The sequence below is a fragment of the Microtus oregoni genome, unplaced genomic scaffold (genome assembly GCF_018167655.1).
Source record: "Microtus oregoni isolate MIOR12 unplaced genomic scaffold, Mior012 000113F_ref0000058, whole genome shotgun sequence".
NCBI lineage: Eukaryota > Metazoa > Chordata > Mammalia > Rodentia > Cricetidae > Microtus > Microtus oregoni.
The window spans coordinates 752444-767238 of NW_024544742.1; the positions used below are offsets into that span (position 1 = coordinate 752444).

General features: G+C 40.6%; 1 non-coding gene across 1 annotated transcript; it reads right to left on the reverse strand.

Moving 5' to 3' along the window:
- Nucleotides 1–12366: 12366 nt before the first annotated feature.
- On the reverse strand, nt 12367–12473 carry LOC121443881. Its single transcript, XR_005973719.1, has one exon. It is a non-coding gene; the product is annotated as a U6 spliceosomal RNA (small nuclear RNA).
- Between the last annotated feature and the right edge of the window lie 2322 nt (nt 12474–14795).

Here is a 14795-nt window from a genome sequence, read left to right on the forward strand (position 1 = left end):
TTCCTCCCAATACTCCCCTTTGGATCTTCTTTTATAGGATCAGGTCTTCTTGCCCACTGATGTACCTTCCCAGTGATGTCACTCCCCAGAGATGTTTCTCCACAATGATGTTTCACTCGGTGCCCAGAACGAAACTCCACGCTGCTTGGTTAGCTCGCGAACAAAGGGCCCACCCTGCTCGCTGCGGGCAGGCTATAGGAACAAAGGAGCTACCGGCCACCCCTATGTCCTCCCGGTTCAGATTCGGTCCCAGCGCCCTAGCAGGCTGGGCAGGGAGGCGCTATGCCCCAAAGGAGGGAGGGAGACAGGGGGTGTGGGGATCTGGATGTAAGCTGAGTGGGATAGGAAGAGAGAGGGGGTTTGGGCAGTATAGCCCCTGTAGGATGGCCAGGAAGTGTCTTGATTTTTTTTACTTGTCCAGTATTTCGCATCCCTTGTGACCTTCACCTTACAACCCTGTCAGTGAAGAATAACCTGCTGTAACAGGTCACTGGCATACTTAAGAAAATATTCTGGGAATATTTCTTGTCTAAATAACTAGACAGTCATGTTGCCTGTTGCTATCTCAATTGTTCAAAGTATAATCTGGACACAGTGGTGGCGCATGCCTTTAATCCCAGCATTCAGGAGGCAGAGGCAGGCGGATCTCTGTGAGTTCAAGACCAGCCTGGTCTACAAGACCTGGTTCCAGGACAGGCTCCAAAAACCACAGAGAAACCCTGTCTCCAAAAACCAAAAAAAAAGGGCTGGAGAGATGGCTCAGTGGTTGAGGGCACCTGCTGCTCTTCCAGAGGTTCTGAGTTCAATTCCCAGCAACCACATGGTGGCTCACAATCATCTGTAATGAGATCTGGCACCCTCTGGCATGTGGACATACATGGAGGTAGAATGTTGTGTACATAATAAATAAATCTTTAAAAAAAACAAAGTATAATCTGGACAAAGTGCCTAAGAGATACTTAAAAGATAACAGCATATATTGAATGCAAAATCTGTCTAACCTGGTTCCACTTGAGCATTGGACAGAGATTGATACATACTGTCATTAAAGAGACTTTTTTCATTAATCTCCTAAGTGTGTGATGTGATTTCTCAGTGAAAAGGCATATTAATTCTAGAAGACTTTCGTTTCCATCCTGATAGAAATATTGTTTCTGAGACAAGTTGTGTTATGTTGACTCAGGTGGCCTTGGTCCCTGTCTGCTGCCTTACAAAGCAGTGACCTTGAGTGTCCTCTATATTACACCTTCAAAATTCTTTTTTTTAATATTTACTTTTATTTTTTTATTGAGAAAAGGAGAAAAAAAAACAAGTTTCCACCTCCTAATGAATAAAAGCTAATTCTTGAATTTATGAAATCCTATGGGTAGGAGAAAAGGCTAGTCAAACACATCCTGATCCAGAAATGAGATCTAAAGTAAAACACTTTATCTCTGAATCTAGAACTGGTTATCGAAACAATATCACCCTGAAAACAGAACCAAAAAGATAAAAAGGGCCAGTGAAGAAAACACACTTTTGCTCTCAATCCAGAGCCAAAGATACACACTCTTCCCTTGTTCAACTGAGCACCAAAGCAACCAATCTCTGAGTACAGAATTCTGCCCATGTCTCAGCTTGTTCAAACTCAGGAACTGAAATCTGACAAATTTCCACCTTCAAAATCTCCTTAGATCTGGTTTTAAGAAGCCCTATATGATTCATATTGCTCATTCAGTTAGCAGCTGTTTCTTTCCACCCTGGCAGAGGCAGGCACTCTCTTCCCTCCCAAATAAATCTCCTGACTGAGGTTTCTGTGAAGAACTTCTTTCACTGGAATGGATCAGAAACTCCCTAGTGGAGTTGAATTGAGACATAATTGATACTTCTACTTGAAAGTCATTTAACCCAGAGGAGCACAGCAGCAATGGACACCTCTTTTGAGGTACTACGTTAGGGGAGTGGAGCAGATCAGCAACAGGCATTTCTGCTGGGAAACTATCTTAGAAGAATGGAGTGGATCCCAGCTGTGATGGCTCTCTCTCAGAGAGGAACATCATTGCCTCATCTAGTGTGGCACCATTCTCTTCACAACTGTAGGTGTTTCCTGACTTCAGGCAGTAAGGGTACCTTTCCCTTCAGAACTGTAACTCTTGAGTTGTGAATTTGAATGATAATGTAACTCTTTTAGATTTTATACTTCTTCAATTGCAAGACCTAAGTAATTAAGGTATAAGGATTTATGGATGGGTACTTGGGTCTTTTGTTTTGTTTTTCAAGACAGGGTTTCTTTGTAGCTTTGAGCCTGTCCTGGAACTAACTAGTGTTGTAAATGTTTTAAATTCTATTTAGCTCACTTTTAAGTCTGAGGTAGGAACAAACTCATAATGAAGGAGTTCATATTCATGAAAAAAAATGTTAAAGACTTTATTTTTTATTTTTTTATTTTTTTTTTAGTTTTTCGAGACAGGGTTTCTCTGTGGTTTTGGAGCCTGTCCTGCAACTAGCTCTTGTAGACCAGGCTGGTCTCGAACTCACAGAGATCCACCTGCCTCTGCCTCCAGAGTGCTGGGATTAAAGGCGTGCGCCACCACCGCCCGGCTGTTAAAGGCTTTAAACATCACAGATTTCTTTAGCTTCAAGAAAAATAATTTTTTATCATAGCCTTGCAAGAAGTAAATTACATACCATGTTCATTCAAAACTGATAGAGGAGATAATTGCATTGTGGTTTCTATTTTTAAGCATTTGAGGTAGTCCCGAGAGTGTGCTGTACGTGTGGCAAATCCATTTAGTGAAGCTTATTTTGTAGACTTTATATTCCTTCTATGACTTTTTCATCTTCTGTACCTTGTGATAGGTATTTCTGCTGTAATGTATGTAATGGAGCCCTTATCATATAATTTTCTCAATGGTTATTGAAATATCAGGCCATGTTTAAACATACTTCCATAAAACAGTGGTGATTTATCTTTCTGGTTTTGATTTTTGTCTTTTCACAAGTATTTCATTGAAATTTTGTTGTTTGATATCCATCTTATCTTGGATATCAGTAATGATTCAGGGATACATTTGAACTCATGATGCTCATTTATATTACTCTTGAGTACAAGTCCAAGGGTAGATGATGAACTACCAATGTGCTGTGTTTTCAAGAGAATTTAACAATGTTAATTTTAAAATGACTCATAAAAATTATAAGAAACATTAAATACCCCATGTGTGTATTCAAAGAAGTATTTTCATTTATCTGATATGGATGTAATAATTTATGAGAATCAGCAAACATCTGTGTATGTAATTTCATAGCTTGAGGTTCTATAGGAATTGAGGAAAGATTTTTAGTCTTGCTCCCAACAGTGCTTTCCCACTGAACCATTTCAGTGGTGCTCAAATTCAATTTGAATAAATATTACACTAGTAAAATATGTTCATTTTGAGGAGTAGACATTTATTTATAACACTTTTTCAGAACCAAAATTATACACCAGGAAATTGCCTCATTTAGTAAAGATTATTGTTGCTAAGTCTGATGACCTGGGATCTATCTCTGGGTTATGCACAATACCTTTACAAGTTTTCTCATATTTCTTTACTTTAGCAGTTACCCATAGACACTCCTCCAACAGCTCATTCATTCATGAATAATTTTTAAACCCAAAGAATTGCCATTGAGGTCATTTGTAGGCAAATATCTCCATAGGTTTAATCACTAGAACTCACAAAGCAGAAGTAGATCATAGACGCCTGTTAGTTTTCCTGTCAGTGCTACATACACATCATGGCATGGGTGTATTCACACAAACACTCCAAACAATTTTAAACAGATGGAATTAACAATGCAAAGAAAGTAACAAATTTACTGAGACCATATGAAATAATTTGGCCATTTAAATTATAGAATTGCAAGAAACATTGCTATTCATCAAAACAATGATGCTCCATTTTATATCTTACTTTATTATTTATTTCTCTGATTCAATTCAATTAAAATTAAAATTCAGTGCATTTAAAAACACATATTTCACCTGGACATAGAATTTTATGGCCATAATTACAACACACAGGAGTGTGGGCTGGGCTGATCTCAGTGAGGCCAGCATATTCCCCAAAATAAATTCCTGGCATCCATGGCTATGTGGAGGTAACCTGTCTTAGAAATAAAAAAAACTTAAATTATGGATCTTATGTTCATAAAATATGAGTGGTTCTTGGTTGGCCAGGAAGTACAACCACCTTGTTTTCATTTATTGGTGGCACCAACTATTGGTGACAGTAAAAATAAAATCACTTGTATGCTTACACATAACAAATTTCTCTTATCCCGACTTTTGTTTATAGACCACAATTAACCATCATGCATTTAACTAATTCATCATTGTGAACTATCAATAAGTCAGATACAATTACAAACAGGAGATAGAGCATTCCACAGTAGAAGTCAGCAAACATATCTTTGACTCCAGAACTTTGTGGTAAATTTTTATAGGGTCTAGTGTGTGGTAATCAAGTAGATCAGTGGTACTGACTAAGAAAGTACAGTTATGGGAAGGAGTTGGAGGTAATTCCCAGTAATGCTGCCCAGAAATTATTCAAGACGCCATCATGTTGAATAACAGACCAGACATGGGCTGGAGCCACAAACAAATGCATGACCTTGATACCCGTGGGTATCTGTCCTAGAGAATTAAATCAGGGCTCCACACATATTTTGATTTACAGAAATACAGGGAAAGTGGCCGGCAGGTGCATGACCTGAGCCCTCAGGTCGGATAGAGAAAGAAGACACACAAACAGTAAACTTAGAATCTGTAAAGGGAGCTGCTTGATTTGTTGCTAATGCTGAGTCATGAAGCCCTTGGTTGAAGGAGGCAAGCCTCTGGTCACTGCTAGCAACCATAGCCCACCAAAGAAAAGGCAGTTACAAAGACATTGCATTTGACTATGTTTTTGGGTGTTCAGAATTTTTGCCAAGTTATTTCAGATTTTTTGTGAAAGTTTTGGCTACACATTGGAATGGCATTTGTGAACAGACTTATTTTTCCTAACTGCCAGCTCAAGATTACCAAACAGAGGCTTTTAAGATTTTAAGAATTGAAAATGTTTACCCAAGATCATAGTTATTACTAGCCTGCTCTTACATTTTAAATTAACCCATATTCCCCATTTAGTGTCTTCCACTGGTAGAACATTTATCAGCATGGCACATTCATGTCTGCCTCATGCCCAGCTTCTAGCCAGTCAGTGTTTTATTAAACCCATTTGAGTGACAAATCATTGGAGTATACAAGAGAATTACTCCAACATAGATGTTACTTAGAAATGGGATTTCGTTTACCAAAAACCTTAGTACTCATGGAACTGTGACTTCATTTTTATGTAAAACCTACTCAATGGCTGGGAATGTTCATGTTACAAATATAAATAAGCATACGTAAACATTTAGAAAGCTACACAAAGTTAGTATTGATCTGTATGTATATTTGTAGGTACAAGTGTATATCTGTGTGGAGATGTATGTATGTGTATGATTCTGTATGTGTGTATGATGGGGAAGCTCTATTAACCAATCATGCCTAGTTAAGACATGGCTACCTGGAACCCAGGAAGAAAACTGGGACTTACCAGGTGCTCACTCTCTGCGTAATTCTCACCGACACAGAGAATGTTGGACTCCCCATTCTTGTGGTGTGAGTTTCCCATTGTAACCATAAAAAATATAATTGTTATTCTTAAGCTGGCCTGGTTATTTCCCATATCGAGCTAATTCACAACATGCATGTTTATATGTGTGGAATACAAGAGAAACTCTGGTGTTATTCCTCTGATTTTCCCAAACTTATTTGTTATTTCTTTTGAGATAGTCTCTGATTACTCTGTGACTTTCCAAGTAGACTAGGCAGCTGGCCAACAAGCCCTATGTAGCCAATATTCTCTGTGTCCCAGTACAGTATTAAAACTTCTTGTGACCATAGGTTTTTTTTTTCTCTTTCTCTTCAGTATGGATTCTGGGCCTCAAATTGATTTCCTTAAGCTTACAAGGCAGGCTCACCTGTCTTCTCAGACCCACACAACTTCAGGTCTTTTGTCCTTTCTCTTTGGTTTTGGTTTAGTTTTTTGAAACAATTCCATGTAGCCTTGGCTAGGTGCCTTCAAACACACCTATAATACCAGTGTTTATGAGGCTGAGGCAAGATGTTGACAAACTTGATGTCAGCCTGTGATACACTGTATGACCCAGTACCAAGTAAATAAATAGATACTACTCGTTAGTATTGCCCTCTTCAGTGTCTCCTCAGTCCAGCATCAGGAGTGCCATTTTAGTTACCAATTAAGATTGCATCAATCTGCTGCCTGACATCCATATATGGCTCCGCATTGCTCTCGAGATGATGAAGATGCTCATCAGCAGGGCCTCACTGCTGTCTGCCTGACTCCCTAGCTCCCAGTTTCTCCCCACACTTTCATAGTCAATGCAATAAATAACCAAATGTGTTTTTAAATCTTCCCGATATTCAGGATGTAAAGTATCAAACGATGAGCCTCAGGGTAAAATATAAAATAATGGAAATGGGTTAATTTAAGATGCAAGTACTAGATTGGAATAAACCTGAGCTGTTGGCAAAATAGTGTTGTAATTAACAACATTCTGTGTGATTATTTAGGTTTGGGTGGTCAGGAAACACAAGTGCGGTCTCCGTTTACACATCATCCACACCATAGTGAGCTAGGCCTGAGCTCTAACAGTGGTCTGCTGTTGTGGAATATTATTTTCACTGTGTAAAGGTGTGCTACATTTTTCTACTACTTTGTAAAATGATGCAAACATGATACAGTTTTTGATTAAATAGGATTAACCTGGGGTCAAGGGGCTTTATCAGCAATCAACAGACAAGACATTGTAGAGAGAAGCTAAGAGTAGCAAGTGTTCTGAAGCGGGGGCTGAGTAGAAGGACAGCACATTTTGGAAGGAGTACACAATGAGAACATATTAGGTTGCTATTCAATGTCTTTGAATACTTCACCTCAACTTTTAAGTCCTGTGTTCTATAGAAGGATAGAGACTTAGATATGTAGTTCCTTACTCGCTTTCATAGCATCCCCTATCTCATGTCTCTATGAGTGTGAGGCTGGAGACCAAGGGCCAAACTGCTGCTGGTAAATGTGGAGTTGCAATCATGGGTTGAGACAGCAGTTGCTTGAGGTACAGTCCCTTTGTATATGTGTTGGTTATGATGGTTAATGAATAAGAAGCTGCTTTCAGCCAATGACTTAACAGAATGTAGCCAGACTGGAAAAGCTATGTAGAGAAAGTAGGCATAATTAGAAGGGAAGCCCTGTAGCCACCAAAAAAGAAAGACACCACCAAGCGCTGGTATTAAAGGCTTATGCAATTATGCTCAGCTATGAATTACATCCTTTATGATATGTGACAAGCTCGGCGGTGGTGGCACATGACTTTAATCCCAGCACTTGGGAGGCAGAGGCAGGCAGATCTCTGTGAGTTCGAGACCAGCCTGGTCTACAGAGCTAGTTCCAGGACAGGCTCCAAAGCCACAGAGAAACCCTGTCTCAAAAAAAAAAAAAAACCAACAAAAAAAAAGATAGGTGACAAACGTTTCTGTATCTTTTGTAAGGACACCTAAGCACAGTGTCTCTCTCTATTTAGTACCTAATCTTCTGTGTACACACGTTCCCCCTCAATGTCTCTCTGACTTTTGCTGAAATATTTTTCTGTGGTGTAGCCAAGGATTCAATATTACCCAAGCGGTGGTTCCTTAAGAGGGCTCTTCCCAAGGCATTTGTAGCAATTCTGGACTGGATCTGCCACTGAAGTTGATACAGAGGTGAAAGGGATATTACCAGGGCTCAGAGACATCTTCTGAGCATGCATGAGTCAGGGCTGGCATCAGTCTGGCTATGCTCCTTTTAATTCAATCTCTGACAGGATATCATCTTCCCTTACACACTTAGTGTATCAGCTTTTCTTGATCTTGTGCATATTGTTAAATAAGGAGTTGGAGGGGTAATAAATCAATATGAACCTCTTATATAGTAATTGGAAAACAGGGTCCTTAAACATCAGATCTGTTAATCCTTCACTGCCAGCACTGGGAATCTAGTTTAATAAAAAATGAAGGGCACAGCTATATCATGGTGGTGCCTACCTATAATCCTAGCACTTAGGAGACAGAAACAAGGAGATCAGAAGTTAAAGGCACTCCTCAAACACAAAGCAAGATTAAGATCAGCCTGGGAAACACGAGACACATCCACACGCACATACACCCACAGGCGCACATAAACACACACAAGGATAAAAGAAAAATATGCAGCACTCGGGAGGCAGAGGCAGGTGGATCTCTGTGAGTTCGAGACCAGCGTGGTCTACAAGAGCTAGTTCCAGGACAGACTCCAAAGCTACAGAGAAACCCTGTCCCGAAAAATGAAAAAAAAGAAAAATATGGTACAGTTAATGATTAATATGTACAAATTTTACATATAGCACAAAATACATTAATCCAATTTACAAAATAAAATTGCAAACTTGATGCTCAAGTAGAACAGAAATGTTTAAATAAATTTCTGTGGAGTACAATGGTGAAATGCAACAGATAGAAAACATTTTTAAAGAAATATTGGATTATAGGAAATTATCATGATGTAATCAATGGGAGGGGAAATATGCAGACCATAAAACATTGCATTAACTTCTGTCCTAATCTTATTTTTTTAAATTCTTGTCCTATGGATATATGTTTAGGCCTAGAAAGTTCTGGAAAATTGTGGTGAGATACTAATAGTTGCTTCCTTTCTGGGCAATGTGGTTACAGATAACTACTCTTCTTTTCACCTTTTCAGAAATGTTAGATATTTCTAAATAAATATGACTTTGGACCAGAGAAATGATGGTATCCTTTTTAAGAAGGCAGGGGACACCTTGTTCCAAACAGGTGGGCTCCATGAGGGTGTAAGTGATGGAGATGGTGATGCAAGCTCAGCCATGTGGAAAGATAGACAGAGAGGGTCAAAAATAAAAGTATGAAATATTGACATGGATGAATAAAATAGTTGGGAGAAGGACATATGTGGGATAGAATATGTGATTTACCTATACTATTTGCCATCCTAGAAAAGGGTGAGGAAGAGGGAAGACTGTGGGCTTCAGGAGATTTCTTGGATGGGTAGAGATGCTACTGCCGTCTACTGTGGTGCAAAAAATATGTGCAACAGAAGTAGCCCGTGCTGGGGAACTCCTGCAGTCAATAGCCTTTAAGATACCTGCCCAACTTGGGCATCATCTCATGTATGGTAAATACAGACAAAGCCTCTTGGCTTTTGGATTTGGTTCCCATTCCCATTGCTCTCAGAAGGCTCTGGACTAGTATTCTTTCTGTTAGTTTATTTCCATATGAGTAAACCTTTGTTATCTCTATTCTGGACTATTTAGGAACTCTTTGTACAACAACAAATTGGTGACCATATGGCCAGAATCCTCACTATTGCTGGGTCTCTCCTGCAGCCTTCTCCCACCACACACAGCTGAACTACCTCTTGGCAACTTAACCACCTCCCCTCTGGCACACACCTGTGTACCATTGTGTTGGCCTCCTGGAAGACAACTTTACAATTTCCTTTCTCCTATGCCCAAGTGGCTTAGTCCTTCCTACTAAGTGGCTGACTTACTGCTGCTTGTAGCTTTTGGCTGAAACTCCTCTGCAGCTTCCAGCTCCTCTGGCTTCTGCCAACCCTACTCTGATTAGGCTGAGATCTGACTCTGGGAGGAGGGGCTGCTCCAGCTTGCATTTTAGATCAGCAAATACCTGACCCACACTTTGTTCTGTAACCTCATGGCTCACAGCTGTCTGCAAGCTCTATGTTCCTTGATAGTCTGCCCAAAACAAACCTGTATGGGGATGTGCTGTTCTTAAGTAATTAACTAAATTTTGTTGTGTTATGTTTTTTTAAGATTGATAGAGCATTGTATTTTTTTATTTTTTTTAAATTTATTGATTGATTGATTTAAAATTTCCACCTCCTCCCATCCTCCCATTTCCCTCCCACTCCCTCTCCCCCTCTTTCTCCAGTCCTAAGAAAAGTCAGGATGCCCTATCTTGTGGGAAGTCCAAGCCCCCCTCTCCATTCTAGGAAGGTGTGGATCCAAACAGACTAGGCTCCCAAAAAGCCAGTACATGCAGTAGAATCAAAATCCAGTGTCATCGTTTTCTTCTCAGTCCACCCTCATTGTCAGCCACATCCAGAGAGTCTGGTTTGATAACATGCTTGTCCAGACCCAGTCCAGCTGGCCTTGATGAGCTCCCACTAGATCGGTTCCAGAGTCTCCTTGGGTGGATGTACCCCTCGTTGTCCTGCCTTCCTTTCTTATATTCTCCCTCCTTCTGCTCTTCATCTGTGCTTTGGTGGCTCAGTCCAGTGCTCCAATGTGGGTCTCTGTCTCTATCTCCATCCATCACCCGATGAAGGTTCTGTGATGATATTCAAGATATTCATCAGTGTGGCTATAGGACAAGGCCAGTTCAGGCACCCTTTCCTCCATTGATCAAGGACCTAACTAGGAACATTCCCTTGGACACCTGGGAAGCCCTCTAGAGCCAAGTCTCTTGCCAACCCTAAAATGGCTCCCTTAATTAAGATATCTTATTCCCTGATTCCCATATCCACCCAGCCTGGCTTCAAACTCACAGAGATCTGCATGCATCTGCCTCCCGAGTGCTTGGATTAAAGGCATGCATCACCACTACCCAGTAAATACATAATTTTAATACTGTGAGTTGGTACAGTCACTTAAGAACTTTGAAGGTGTAAAATAGAGGACAGTCAAGGTTGGCCAGAAAAACAACAAAGAGGGACCAAAGCCACCTGAGTCAACATAACAGAAGTTGTCTCAGAAGCAATATTTCTATGGGGACAGAAATGCAGCTCTTCTAGAATTAATACGCCTTCCCACTTAGAAATCACATCATACACTTAGGAGATTAATAAAGAAAAGGATCTTTAATGATGTTATGCATTGATCTCTGTCCAAAGCTCAAGGGACAGAGGTTAAATAGATATTTGTATCAAATATATGCTGTTAGTCATAAGTATCCCTTAGGATAATGGTCCAGATTATACTCTGAACAATTGAAATAGGAACAGGCAACTTGCCAGTCTAAATATATAGGCAAAAATATTCTCAGAATATTTTCTTAAGTATGCCCATGACCTATTACAGCAGGTCATTCTTCACTGACAGGGTACTAAGGTGAAGATCACAAGGGAGGAGAAAGACTGGACTGGATATGTAAAAGATAAAAAAGATAGGGTGGGGAGGTGTTGCAGAAGATAAGTCCCAGCCTAGTAAGCTTCTTAAGAAAAATAGCTCCCAGCACTCAGGAGGCAGAGGCAGGCAGCTCTCTGTGAGTTTGAGACCAGCCTGGTCTACAAGAGTTAGTTCCAGGACAGGCTCCAAAACCACAGAGAAACCCTGTCTCGAAAAAACCAAAAAAAAAAAGAAAAGAAAAATAGCTTCTTAGCTGAGCAGTGGTGGGACACGCCTTTAATTCCTGCCAGGAGATCTCTGTGAGTTCAAGGTCAGCCTAGTCTACAAAAGCTTGTTCCAGGAAGGGCTCCAAAGCTACAGAGAAACTTGAAAAACAAACAAAAAAAAAAAAGCAAAAAAGAAAAATAGCATCTTGCCAGGTGGTGGTGGCTTATACCTTTAATCCCAAGACACAGGAGAAGAACCCTGTGCCTCTCTATGAGTTCAAAGCCAGCCTGGTCTATTACTTCCTAGGGGGAAATGAAAGAGTTACATGAAGTCAGCAGAAACTATGATACAATGAGACAAATTTAGGAAGAGGCTAGTCCAACAATTCTACACAATGGGTATACAGGGTATTTTGGAATCTTTGCTGTGTCTAGAATGGCCTTGGTACTGAGAACCATAGCTCCATATGGTGGGAAAGGTTGAGTTGTCAAGATCTGAAGCAACCCCTCCACAAAGGCCTGGGCACCAGACCATTATGGGCTCTCCAATGCACATTCCTGGTTTTAGAGAAGGAGCTCTGTTTTAGTATCAATACATCAGTTCCTTAGGGAAACTCACAGGCTTATGTCCCAGGCTGTTACTAGGTCAGCAAGAATGTCCCTCCTCCCTGCCTGAGGTCCTAAAGGAAAGCCTTGATTGATCAGGCCAGTCATTCACACAACAGTGTTTTACATTTCAAATATATGTCACCCAGTGTAATATTGGTCTTCTGACAGAACTATGCCTCTCTCAAAAAGAAAACTGGAACTTTATGGCATGCCAGGTCTTAAGGTTGGTTGTGACCTGTAATGTCTCCTTGAGCAGCTTGTTAACAGGTCTATTTTTTGATATTTGGGTGGGTCTAGTGATTTTTTTTTTATTTTTCTTTTTTTTTTTTTTCAGGGGCCATGCTAGTCTTCTCTGTATCGTTCCAATTTTAGTATATGTGCTGCCGAAGCAAGCACGATTTTTTTTTATTTTTCAAGACAGGGTTTCTTTGTAGCTTTGGAGCCTGTCCTGGAACTCACTCTTGTAGATCAGGCTGGCCTTGAACTCACAGAAATCCACCTTCCCCTGCCTCAAGAGTATTGGAATTAAAGGTGTGCACCGCCACCACCCAGCAGTGACTTTTTATTTTTAACTCAGTGATGGCTTCTTTGAAATGGTTTGGAGTCAAATACATGGACAATCCTGATAAACAATGTATACCTGGGCATTCTAATCTTTACCAGCCCTCATTAGCATAGACTCACAGTTTGGGTGTTTTAGAAGCATTTCTCCCTCTGATAAATTCTACTTTGTGAGACTTAATTATTTCATAAGCATTGGTCAATCTATTGTATCAACAATTCTACTCTTCTACATTATGACACAGTAGTGGAGAGCTACACGACATGTGAGGTGCCTTTGATAACGTCCACAAATTTAAATATAGATTCAGATTATATTTAAAGCTTAAATGCAAAGTGCTCGATATCGAGAAGATACTGGAGAAACGAGGCTTCTCTGAGTTTGGCAACTTGTTTCCATGAATGCAGGAACCCTGTTGAAGTTGACTAGGAAGGTGTTTGTACACGCAGCTTCCTGCTCCCAATATTCTAAGCAGATGAAGCCACAGGGCAAAGTTATTCAGAGGCCTGCCCCTAGGTCCAGGAGTTACCAGGGACCATGAGGGACTTCACAATACAGGGAATGTGGCGGCGGGTTCCCACCCAGACCCACGGAGGTAACAACATAGTGTTTTCCGCACCTCGTCCTCTGCTCCTCCCCATCAGGAGACAGCATTCCCTCACTCACCATGTTGTGCTTCTCCATTTTCCCAAAGTTCTCAGCTCATCGTCTCCCCGCAACAGCAACTGCACCCAAGAACAGGAATCCACTGGCGCCAGCTCCTCTTCAAAGCCAAGACTGAAGGCGGCTGCCAGGAAGAGACCTGCACTGCTTCTGACTGGCAGGTCACCTGGAGTGCTGATTGGCTAGTGAGTCCTGAGTGGCTAGAGCACCGCCCATAGGGGGTACAGTGTGCTTAAAGAGACAGAATACTGGCTCCTCTCCATTCCATTCACCCCAACAGAGAACTTCTCCAGATCTGAGAATACATGCATTTAAGAGCACTGGCCCCTGGCTACTAAAGCAATCAATGTCATCTTCTTGCACTCCTAGGAACTTTCCCTTTTCCTTCCAGCACACTGTGTGACTTGTATGGTGCACTGTGCTAGGCGGGTGGAGCAATTTCCTATCCCACAGATGTAAGGATGCCTAGAATACTAACAACTAAAGAGAGTTTTAAAGTTACAAAATGAAATATATGTTCTGTGGCTTCACTCTGAGGTCAGATGAACTGGAGGTACTTTTTACATGGTTTTCGCAGGGATTTCACACAACAGAAAAGAGAAAAGCAGGAACCAGGTCTCAATCAAGATGATTGGTCTTTTCCCCATCGGAAAGCTGGATGATGACTCCATTGTTTATGGGCTTTATTCCTGAAATTCGAAGCAAACTCCAGGCATATGAATAATAATAAAAAGGGTAGTGTTCATGGAAATTTGAATATGTAGAGAATAATGGAGCTAGAAAGAATGTCTTCATGAGCACTATTGTTAGCCAGCACTTCTTCCTCTATAGTCAGGTGAATAAAATATACAGCTGCAGTATTTAAGATTCTCTACATGACCAAGACAGGTAGAATGATTCTCACCATGGATGTAAAAAGTAGTCTTCTTAGAATGTCTCGCAAGCTGTGGTCCACTTAACTTAAGAACAGCTGCATACCAATGGCAATTGAGGAATCCAATAGCTTGCTTCTCAGCCTTTTGTCTAAGATCAAGAGAAGGATCCAGTAGTTGTTCTGCCCACAAGGATCTGTGACTCAGCTGGTTTTAAGTATTCACCAAAATTACAATGATTAATGCTAGTAAAGGGATGAGTTTGGTAGCCGGTGCCAGAGCACAGAGGCAAAAAAAAAAAAAGATTTTTCTTCTTCAAAATACTTTTTATGTGACTGCTGCTGCCAGAATGTAAGATGCTGATTAAAGTTGGGTCATAGTCTTTGTTTGATTCAGTTTTTTGGTTTTTTGTTTGTTTGTTTGTTTTGTTCTGTTTTGTTTTTTGTGATTTCAAGACAGGATTTTTCTGTGTATTTGTAGAACTCATTCTGTAGTCCAGACTGTTCTCAAATGTAGAGAATCCCACTACCTCTGCTCATGAGTGATGGTGTTAAAACTGTTCACAGACATGGGTGGGAGAGATGGCTCACTGGTTAAGTGTGCAGAAACACCAAGCAGCTT